This window comes from Trichosurus vulpecula, chromosome 1 (genome assembly GCF_011100635.1).
Source record: "Trichosurus vulpecula isolate mTriVul1 chromosome 1, mTriVul1.pri, whole genome shotgun sequence".
NCBI classification, from domain to species: domain Eukaryota; kingdom Metazoa; phylum Chordata; class Mammalia; order Diprotodontia; family Phalangeridae; genus Trichosurus; species Trichosurus vulpecula.
The window spans coordinates 126,078,997-126,090,606 of NC_050573.1; the positions used below are offsets into that span (position 1 = coordinate 126,078,997).

Consider the following 11,610-nt stretch of genomic DNA (forward strand, 5'->3'; position numbering starts at 1 on the left):
CAATAAAGTTTAGGTTTTTATTTTCTTTCTTCGTTTTTGTAAAGATGAACTTTTCCAGATGCGAGTAGAGCCAGGGAATCCAGGCTGAATAGTCTCAGGCCACCAGATCACAGGCTCTTGTCCCCATTTCAGTCACCTCTACCTTGCTCTAAGTTGGAAGCACTGCTGGTTCAAAGCTAATGGGGGCATTGTCACTTCTCCAGTCCTGCAGCATACTGGCCAAGCTTTCAACCTCGGTCTCCACTGCAGCCAACAGCATTAGAACACTAAGCCAATAAAAAATGAATTTTTTTTTTCATTGAAAACCCTTATGTTCATTTCATGTTATTTCAAAATCACAGAAATTAGGTGAGGGAAGACAAACAAAGCAACAAATACACCGGAAGAGCACAGTATCTCCCAAAAGTTCTCAGCGTTCACAGGAGTCTTAGGGTGAGAGGAGAATAAGACCTATATACATCATTTACCCTATTACTTGAGAAGAGGCTCAAACCCAGGGCCAGGCAGAGGCCAGAGCAGCATATTCCAAGACCCCAGCTCTCTTTAACAAGGGACTCCAAGTCTATCAAAACTCTTTCTTTCCCATTAGGTATTCTCTGGCCTGTCCAGTTTTGAGTCTTCTTGAATGTTGTCATTGTGCAGGCCTTCAGACTTTACATCCCTCCCATGCTCTGTCCTTGCTCTGGTTCTTTGTCCTCACCACTCTCCCCCTTCTGTGTTGTGGACTCAACATTCACTGGAGCTGAGAGATCGGCATTAGGCTCCTCCTCTGTCCTCTCTTTGGGGGCCTCCCTAACAATTGATCTTCTTTTTTCTCCATCTCTATTTTTACCTTCTTCAAGGCAGGTTTGTTAACTTTCTGGTTTGATTCAACCTTTGGTCCCAGGACTCTTGATCTGAGCCTAATGTAGACTTCTGCTACTTTCCCTCTCACTTCCTGGTTGGCTTTATAATAGAGAACCTTTTTTTTTTAATGTAGTCACCACATCTGTGTTCTTCTGGAGAATCTGAGAGGTCATCTGCAGGCTCTCCAGCTCCTACATGACATTGAGGCATCTTTTAACATCCGGACTGTCAACCTTCAATCTAAATTTAATCTCACTGTGTAGCTTCTGCAGCCTCTCTTTCCCAGATAGCTCTTTCTTCTTTGCAATCCTCCTCTCTTGAAGCTCCTCTGACTTCTTCCTGGCTTGCTCCACTTTCACAGACTTGTCTCAGGATTTCTCTGGGAGGTTTCTTTTCTCCTTCTGATTTGGTTTCTTTGATGGTTCTAAGGACTGAGATTGTGGTTTCACCACTGGTTTCATCACCTTCTTTAGCTCTGGCTCTGAATCAGAGGACCAAGAGACTCGGTCGTGAACTTTCTTGCCACTCTTCTTGATGGGTTCATCTTCTTTGACCTGAGCCTTGCTGCCATTGCTCTTGGGGGGTGTATCCTCCCTCTCAGCCCTTTCTTTCTTCTTCTTGTCCACCTCTTGTTCTAGTTGTCAAGGCAGCTCCTTCTCCTGCTCCTGTGTCTCTTCCAGGTCCTGACACTGCTCCTCATATTTTGGCTTCCACTCACTGAGGTGGTACACATCACTATCAAATATTCAAGACTATCGGATTTTAGATGCAGTGATTTTGATGTTAATCAGCATTAATTTCCTTATTGGTTGTCTTCTTTTCTCTTGTATATGCATGCTCACATGCGCTCCATACTTTAAAAAAAAACAAAAAACTTTAATTGATCTTTTCCAGTCTTCAATGTGTTTGACTTATCTATCTTCTTTCCTAGTCAAACTCCTGGTGGGAGAGAGGGACAGGAAATTGCATATTAACTTTTGTCTCTAATTCCCCCACCTCCCTCACATCTCAGACCTTTGAAATCAGGACTTAATTTACTATCAGTCCTTACTACCCCCCACAAATCAAGAAAAGTTGTTCCCTCCTATGTAGCCTCACATTTCTTTAACCATAAATCCAATGTCCTTTTCTCAGTCCTCATCTGTCTTAACCTCTCTGCTTCATTTGACAATATTAACAAGATTTTGTTCAGTCTGCTATCCTCCCTGGGTTTTCATGTTAACACCCTTGTCTAGCTATCCTATCAGTACTTCTAAGTATTCTTTATGTCATTGTCAATATAACACCTCTGTCTATGGATGTAACCTGGGTCTTCTCTTTTCTCTTTCTACTATGTCTGAGGTATCATATCAGATCAACTATCATATCTATGTAGATGATTTCCCCAATATATATATTTCCATTCTTCATTTCTTTAAAAAGTTTTAGTTTCACCTTACCAATTTCCAGCTGCACCTCTCCACCTGGACATCACATAGATATTTCATCACATAGATATTTGTCCAAACAGAACACATTATCTTTTCTTCCTCTACCGACTTTTTCTCTAACTTAAATTTGTCTCTCAAAGGCAACACCATTCTTTCAATAAGAGGAGGAGTTCATAATCTCAAAGACACCTTTTCCACTTCATTCTTCTTCCCCCCCTTCCCCTCCCTATTCAACCAGTTGCCATGTCTGGTTAGTTCTGCCATCATAGCATCTCTTAAATACTCCTTTTTGCTCACTTGATCAATAAGCAAAAATTTATGAAGTGTTTACTTTATGCTAGGCAGCATAATAATCTCCTAATTGGTCTCTCAGCATCCAGCCTCTCTCTTATCCAAGTCATCTTTCAAACACCTGCTGAATTGATTCTTTTTTTGGAGACTACAGGTCTGACCATGGTACTCCCATGCTTAAGTAGCTTCCTTGTGCCTATAGAATAAAACACAAACTTAGCTATTTGGCCTTTAAAACCTGGCTTGAATTTATTTTTCTGGACTGATTTTACCTTACTTCCTCTCACCCAATAGATATTTCAGCCAAACTGTTCCACTTATTATTTTCCACATATGGCATTCTGTCACTTGTCTCTGTGTTTTGTGCAGGCTTTCCTTGTACCCAGATTTCTTTTGGTCTTTATCTACAAAACTTTAGATTCTTAAATTTCTTTAAGGCTCAGCTTAAGTAGTACTTCCCACACTATTCCTTTTCTGATTCCCTCAATTGTTAGTGCCCTGCCTTGTCCCCCCACAACTCCCCACCCCCCAAAAAACTAACTTCATAATACTTTGCATTTATATTGTTTATATTTTTAAATTATTGTTTAACATCTTTTTTTTTAAATTTTGAGTTCTAGATTCTCTCCATCCCAAACTCATTTAGCACCCTCTGAGAAGAGAAATAATAGATCAATTATACATGTGAAATCATGCAAAACATATTTCCATATCAGCAAGATTGCTAAAAGAAAAGAAAAAAGAAAGAGAAAGTAAGAAAATTTTGCTTCCATTTGCATTTATAGTTCATCAGTTCTGTCTCTAGATGTAGATAGCATTTTTTCATCATGAGTTCGTTGGGATTGTTTTAGGTCACTGTATTGATCAGAGTAGCCAAGTCTAATACAGTTGATCATCATTACAACATTGCTGTTAATGTGCACAATCATCTTTGCAGTACTCCATGCGGTTATTATAATTTTTTTTCTGAAGCCACCTCCTCATCATTTCTTATAATGCAGTAATACTTCATCCCAATTATATGCCACAACTTATGTAGCCATCCTGAACTGAGGATCATCCACTCAATTTGCAATTCCTTGCCACACAAAAAGAGCTGCTATAGGTCATTTTTTCTTTGATCTTTTTAGGGTATAGCCCTAGTAGTGGTATTACTAGATCAAAGGGTATGTTTTGTTTTATAGCCCATTTGTCTTAGTTCCAAATTGTTCTTATATGTCAGATTTTCCATGCAGTTCTGCTGTTTTTGTCACAAATATCCAAAAGTCTTTCACTTAGTAAAATGCCCATTTCTTTTCATTCAGGTTTATACTCATCTTTTCTGGGTGGGTTACCCTTGGTCATAATGCTAGCTCTTTTGCTCTATGAAATATAGTATTATAAGACTTATGGTCCTTCATCATAGTAGCTGCAAGGTCTTAAGTAATCCTTGTTTTTGTTCCATGATATTTAAATTTTTTGTTGTTGTTTCTTGCAATATTTTCTCCTTTACCTGAGAACTATGAAATTTAGCTATGATATTCCTGTAAGTTTTCCTCCTGGAATCTCTTTCAGGTGGTGATCAGTGGATTTTTTTTTTCTGTTACTTCTTTGCCTTCTTGTTCTAGAACTTCAGGGCAATTTTCCTTGATAATTTCTTATAATATTTGTCAAGATTCTTTTCTTAATCTTAATTTTCAGGTAGTCTAACTATTCTTATATTACTTCTCCTTGATGTGTTCTCCAGATCAGTTATTTTTCTGATGAAATGGTTCATATTCTCTTTTATTTTTTCATTCTTTTGATTTCATTTCATTATTTCTTGGTGTCTTAAAGTATCATTAGTTTCCCCTTGTCCAATTCCAGTTTTCAAAGAATTATTTTCTTCTTTAAGTTGTTGGTTTTCAGTTTCAATAGTCTGAGTTTTTTACCCTGTCTGCTCATTTTCCCAGCCAATTGCTTGACTTTTGAGCTCTTTGTTAAGGTATGACTGCTTCCAGAGTGGAGAGTGTTCTGTCCCAAGCTTTGGGGGTTTTGTTTTGCTGTTTTCAGAGCTACTTATAGGCACCTGTACATTTTCAGTTCTTCTGCCTCCCAACCCAGCTACCCCCAGGGCTTGTGGTTTGTTGATTCAACAGAGTTGGCCTGGAGATGTTTGCACTTCACCCAGACTGAACCTCCACACCTGCAGCCTGTCTTTCCTGGGGTCTTCTCCAGTTGTCTTAGAAAGACATTTACTTTACCCAGACTTTTATTTCCTCTGCTCATTTCCTGTAGGGGATGTTCTATCTTTTTGGGGGGTGGGGAGGAAATTTGGAGAACCAAAAGTTTTCTGACCTACTTTGGCATCTTCCCAGAATCTTTTCCTTAGAGCATTTTTATATGACTATACATAGCTTTGATTTCTTATTTTGAAAATTGCTTGTTCATGTCCTTTGACCTTTCAGCAATTGTGGAATGGGTCTTATTTTTATAAATTTGACTCAGTTCTCTATATATTTGAGAAATGAGACCTTTTCAGAGAAACTTACAGTAATTCTTAAAAATATTTTCATTGTCTATGACACCTTCTAGCAAAATGTACCTTCCCTGATTATCTCTTTTAATTAGATCTATTTTAATTTTTGCTTTGTCTGAGATCATACTTGCTACCTCAGGCTTTTTTTTAACTTTGGCTGAAGCATAACAGATTCTGATCAAGCCCTTTATTCTTTGTTTTGATGCTATGGGTGTCTTTCTGTTTCAAGTGTATCCCTTGTATACAACATATTGTTGAATTTTGGTTTTTAATTCATTTTTCTAGCCACTTCTGTTTTATGGGTGGGCTCATCCCATTTGTATTCATAGTTTTGATTACTAATTGTGTGTTTCCTTCTGTCCAATTTTCTTTTATTTATCCCTTTCTCTCTCTGTTTTGATCCTGTCCTTTCTCAAAAGTCTGTTTTACTTGTGACCACTGCCTCCATTAATCCATCTTACCTTTTATCTTCCTAACCCCCATATCCCTTATCCCCTTCCCCTTCTCTTTCCCCATTGGGTAAGATAGATTTCTATACTCATCTGAATGTATAGATAAATTCTTCCTTCTTTGAACCAATTCTGATGAGAGTGAGGTTCTAGCATTGTCTGCCACTCCCACATTTCCCCCTTCTCTATAAAAGCTTTTCCTTGTGTGCCTCTTTTATGTGAGATCATTTTCCAAATTTGACCTTTCCCTTATCACTTTTCCCAATGGAGCCCTCATTTTCACTCCTACATTTTTGGGAGATTATTCTAATATAAATCAACTCAAATCTGTGGCCTCTATCAATATAGACTCCTTCTAAAGCTAGACTCCTAACTCCTTCTAAAGTTCTTAGGAGTTACAAATATAATCTTATATAGGAATGTGAACAGTTTTACTTTTAGTGAGTCCTTTAGGATTACTCTTTCACATTTAGTGTTTTTACACTTTTCTTGTGTTTAAATGTCAGATTTTCTATTTAGCTCTGGTCTTTTCATCAGGAATGCTTGGAAGTCTTCTGTTTCCTTAAATGTCTAGTTTTTTTCCACCCAAAGGATTGTAATCAGCTTTTTCTATTGAGGTTATTCTTGGTTGTAATCCTCACTCCTTTGCCTTCCAGAATAGCATATTCTAGGACCTCCTCTCCTTCAATGAGGAAGCCACTAGATCTTGTGTGATCCTGGCTATGATTCCATGATATCTGAATAGTTCTTTCTGTCTGCTTGCAATATTTTCTCTTGACCTGGGAGGTATGGAATTTGTTTTTAATATTCCTGGGAGCTTTCATTTTGGGATCTCTTTCAGAAAGTGATTGGTGGATTCTTTCAATTTCTCTTTTATCCTCTGGATTGATGCTTTTGGGGCAGTTTTCCTTTATAATTTCTTATTGTATATGTTTTGTATTGACATATTTGTGTTCATATTTTTTTTTCCTTTCCAATAGAATCCAAGTTCGGTAAAGGTAGGAACTGTGTGCACCTGCGTGTGTGTGTGTGTGTGTGTGTGTTCATCTTGTGTGCTGGAATATAGTAGGTGCTTATCCATTGCTTATTGAATTAAATTTAATAGAATTATTTGAGGGGATTTCTGAATCCCAAACTAACTCAATGCAACTTCTACTGACTGCCAAGGGGAGCTTTCACTGTGTATGCTTTGGTTCATTTGTAGCCTTCTGCCTTTGAGAGGCCTGGGGTGAACCTGAGATTTGGCAGCTCTCAGGAGGGGTAGCTAATACTCTTCATCCCTATGCAATGCATCCCCTGGCTTACAGAGTTTCTCTTAATCATTTAAACCTGTTCCTGGGACTGATCTCAGACCAGCAGAGTCAAAAGAAACTTTAAATCCATTCATAATGAAAACTGACAAAGTTTGTATGAGACAAAAAAAATAATTTTAAATGAAACACAGGTCTTTGCAGTGAGGCATACTTAAAGATGGGACAGCTGGGCCTTTTTTCAATTTGGCAACTTCTAATGGTATGATTTATTACATTGCTCAAATTTCTTTTTTTTTTTTTAAAAAGAGGTACATTTTACCTAATGGTGCAATTTATGGTGGGGAAAAGCATAAAATTCCACTTTAAAATACATAAGCATCCTGGTACATATAAGCCTTCCAAATTGTCTTCTAAGCCACTGATAAATTAATATTGACTAATGGGATATCTTACAATTATAAAAGAAAATATCTAATTCATTAATACTTAGTGTTTTGTATCATACGGCACTGAAATTGCCTTTGCCTTTGAAAATGCTAATCTTTCTCACTCAGAAAATTTTAAATTATGCATTCACTTTACAAATTCAATATTTATTTAGTACATGCTGTATGCAAACTAGAAAATGGTTAAAAAGATAAAATAATGTACCATGAGGCTCAAGATATGAGATTACTTCCAGCTCTCAGTAGGCAGAAGTGGGGGATTAGGAGGGATTCCAGAAACGTGAGAGAGTATATGCAAAGTTATAGAGGTGAGAAAAAAGGAATAGAGAGGAATAGCAAGTAGTCTCATATGGTTGGCATATAGATTGTATGACATAAAGGATGGAGATGTAGGATATAGTCAGATTAAAATTAGTCCTTAATAACTAGCCTAATAAGTTTGTATGGAAATAGGGAGTCACTTAAGACTTTTGAAGAAATGGTAACAAGCATTGGAATGATTGTTTTGGCATTGGTGTGAAGAATATATTTTATAGAGAATAGTACACATAAGAACAGTTGAGAAACCACTATAAGAATACAATGAAAAGTCAGTGACAGTTCAAATTTCCTTGGTGGCAATAAAAATGGAAAGGTAGAGATAGATGCAAGGAGTATTTCAGAGACTGAATCAGTAGAGATTGGCCACTGATTTATTGTAGATAATGAGGAAGTGAAAGGATTGTAGTAGCAATTAGATTTGAAGATCTTTCCCACCCATTAATAGGCCATGTGACCTGCTTACATCACAGGAATCCTAAGACACATGTGGTGGGAGGAGCTTCCTGACAGGAAAAGGAAGTTATGTCACAGAAAATGCTGAAAGAGGGAGAGAAAGATATTATGGCTGCTCGTGGTTGCTAATGGCTGCCCTCATGATTGTTAGAACTGAACAGGCTGACTTAGCTGTACTGAGAGTTTGTTTTTGGGAAGACCCCAGCATTGGGTCAGAGAGGTTTTGGGATGTTGAGGCTCCACGTTGTGGTATTCTGTACTGCATGTTTTGGGTTCCTTGCTGTTATGATGGAATGGACTGACTGGCTGTGGGAGCTGAGCATTTGGTTATGGGATATGGTTCTCTGGTGTCTGAATAAGTGGTTTACTTCTTCTACCTTCTATCTGGAGAGTCCCGTATACTTTGCAATACAGAACTACATAGGCATATTCACGATTATCATTGATATTGTGTTTATTGCCTTACTGTTTCAAGGGCTTAAGAATGTTGATATTATCAACAAAAATGGGAAATTTGAAGACTCAGCATATCCAATCAAGTCTGAGTCATTGGCAAGAAATCTAAATTTCAAGTGAATAACTAAATGGATAACTAGAGCTCAGAGAAGGGGTCAAGTTTTGAGATTCAGACTTGGGAATCATATTTATATGGTTATAATTGTAGCTGTTGGAACAGTCAAGGATTAATGAGGGTGGACAGTGGGGGAGACAGGGACAATGAAGGAGAGAAAGACAGAAATACAGAGAGAATCAGTGATTGCAGTTTAAGGGGGAAGGTATGGGGGACAGTGAAGAGAGTGAACAATTTGGCAGGGAAGGCTGAGGAGAATGAAAAATTTCCAAAGGCTAAGAAGGGTAGAATATCAAGAAGGGCATAATAAAGGCTACTTTATATGGGCAAAACTGATCTTTCCTGGAGAAAGCATAGTAAAATAGTGGGATCCACACAACCATGGGCTGGATCAAGCTCAAACCAGCTTTTGAGAGGTGAATGTTAAATTTTTGTTGTGAACATTTACATTAGAAACTAGTAAACCCTATAAATCAAGGATTGATTTAATATTTTGTTGATCTTTGGGACTTAATAAATTGATGTAATGAATATTAATAATGCAGGTTAAACTTAGTTTAAATGTGCCATGTATACAATTTTTTTCTACCTCTCTTTTTTTCAGAGAGACTATTGTTAAAAATTTACCAGTATACCATTGATTTGACCTGGATACTGAGAAATGGGTTGTGAGAAATTAGAGGCACACCATATAGGCTACTCTTTCCATAAATTAATCAAGAAAAGAGAAATAAAAATGACTTGAGAATGTAGTAGCATTAAGGAGAAATTTCTTTACAATAGATAAGATTCCAGTCAGCAAGAAATCAGCAAATGAAGGAGATTTTTAAAAATTGGGATACATGATCAGTAAAACAAGGGCTTAGATAAGATTAAGTGAAGATAAGTTACAGTATACTGTTGAGCAGTTTAACATTACAATAAGATTTCCTGATCTGAAGGAAAATATGAATTTTAAAAAAGGTGAGACAAAACAAAACAAAACAAAATCAAAGTTTTGAGATGTAAAGGTGTAATGAAGGAAATATGTATAGCCTCAATGTTACTGTCATTCAGTTGTTTCAGTCATGTCCAACTCTTTGTGACTCCACTTGGGGTTTTCTTGGCAAAGATACTGGAGTGGTTTGCCAATTCCTTCTCTAGCTCATTTTACAGATGAGGAACTGAGGTAAACAGGGTTAAGTGACTTCCCCACAGTAATACAGATAGTAAGTGTTTGAGGCCAGATTTCAACTCAGGAAGATGAGTCTTAACTAACTTCAGGTCTGGCACTGTGTCAGATTTACTCAGTTAATCAGGAGTTGGTGGGGGGTGGGGTGGAGTGGGGTAGGGTGGGGTACTAAGGGATTGAGAAAAGGAGAATAAAGTCCTCTTGCTCCCTCACCAATGTGGCACTTGTTGGTTGGGTACTTAAAGTTCTCTGTGCATCCATCTTCCTAAATATATGATTCATGAATTCCTATTGGTATGATATTTATTTCACCATCAGTCAGTAACACAATTAACCCAAAACAAAGGCATTACCTGTAATGATATTTTAAGAACAATAATAACAGGAAGTTTGCCCCATAAACCTAGGACAAACTTTCCTACAGATATGTGTACTGCCAGTGAGAAGAATGGACACATGCCTAGAGTATGCTGGTAGAAAGCTATATGTGTAAAGAACAGTTGTGACCAAATAACTCAAGCTTCTGTCACTAGAGGGAAAGTGAGCAGGTAGGGAGAATGTTTACATGGTACTCCCCACCTGCATACAGCATCTCTGCTGGATAGTTTGCTGACATGGGCTCCTTGGAACCATTCTTCTCCATAGTTTGGCAACTGACTGCTTAGGGTAGTTTCTACTAGGTAATTATTTCTAAGATATTTCTCTTGAATATATATGGATGACTCTTCTCTGCTGCCTGGAGTATACTTTTCACCTGTCTCCTGGTTTCTCTTTGGGCTTCCTCCCTGTTAGGTTTTTCTCAACTATGTGGCTAGTAGCCGCAATGTAAGATAGTCTGGCTGTTTAAAAGGAGGAGTGAAATCTTTTTATCCTTACAAAAATTGAGGAGTTAGGGTTTTCTGTCACTTCTTTTATAGCTAGTTCTTTTTGCTTCCAGGAATCACACTCTGTGGACCTATCCGGACTATTGCCCTAAACAGCAAACTTGCTTTTTTCAAGGGCCACCAGGGGCATGGATGATTTTTACTCATCTATTTCAAGCTGCATTTTAATTCTAACAAATTTATCCAAATAATTCTTCATTTTTTAGAAAAGGACAAGAAAAAGTGTAATATTCTCTTATGCTTCATTTGAAACCTTCACCACTTTGTTTCTTTTACCTATTCTATACGTCACGTGATTATGTCAACTGGGTTGGGCAGAGGAATTATGGATTAGAGGTATCCTGACCAACTCAGTCTTCCTGGAATATTATTTGTACATTGCTAGCATTTTATTTTACAATCATAAGGGCTTTTTAAAGATATTCTGGCAACGACATTGGTGTTGGAGCTATGGTACTGAGCAAAGGATTTCTGGAGGTTCTTTCCATTTGGAGGGGCATTTGATTCACCTCACTCTGGCTTTATCTTTATATCTGCTAAAGGGAAAAGAACGGTTGCATAATATACCATATAGAAATATTTTCAGGGGTCAACCATTTTGCTTGCTAAGCCCTTGAAACCTAGTGATATTCATACTAATACTACTAATAAAATGAACCATAAAAAAATCAAAATCACTGTAGGTGGGTAACTCTAAAATTGGTCCATTCAAAACAGCCACCAACTCTGATGTGAGGTATGCTCACTGTGTAATGTGGAAAAAGTGGTTGGAGAAAATCTGCTGTTTAAGCATCAGTAACACAGACATCTTTATTGTTTAAGAAGCAAAATACACCCATTAGGGAATCACTCCATCATTTCTAAAAGTGAATGAAAACATCCTGATGAAATACAGGATGAGTGCAAACAGACTACACCCTTCCTATTTCAGCAATGAGAAGCTGTTAGGAGCCAACCCCTCCTCCCCACTGACATCCATCCAGTTTACTAAAGGACTT

At 37.6% G+C, this 11,610-nt stretch overlaps 1 pseudogene; it reads right to left on the minus strand.

Annotated features, from left to right (window-relative positions):
* Window positions 1-399: 399 nt before the first annotated feature.
* LOC118834526 lies at window positions 400-10,371 on the minus strand (annotated as a pseudogene).
* Between the last annotated feature and the right edge of the window lie 1,239 nt (window positions 10,372-11,610).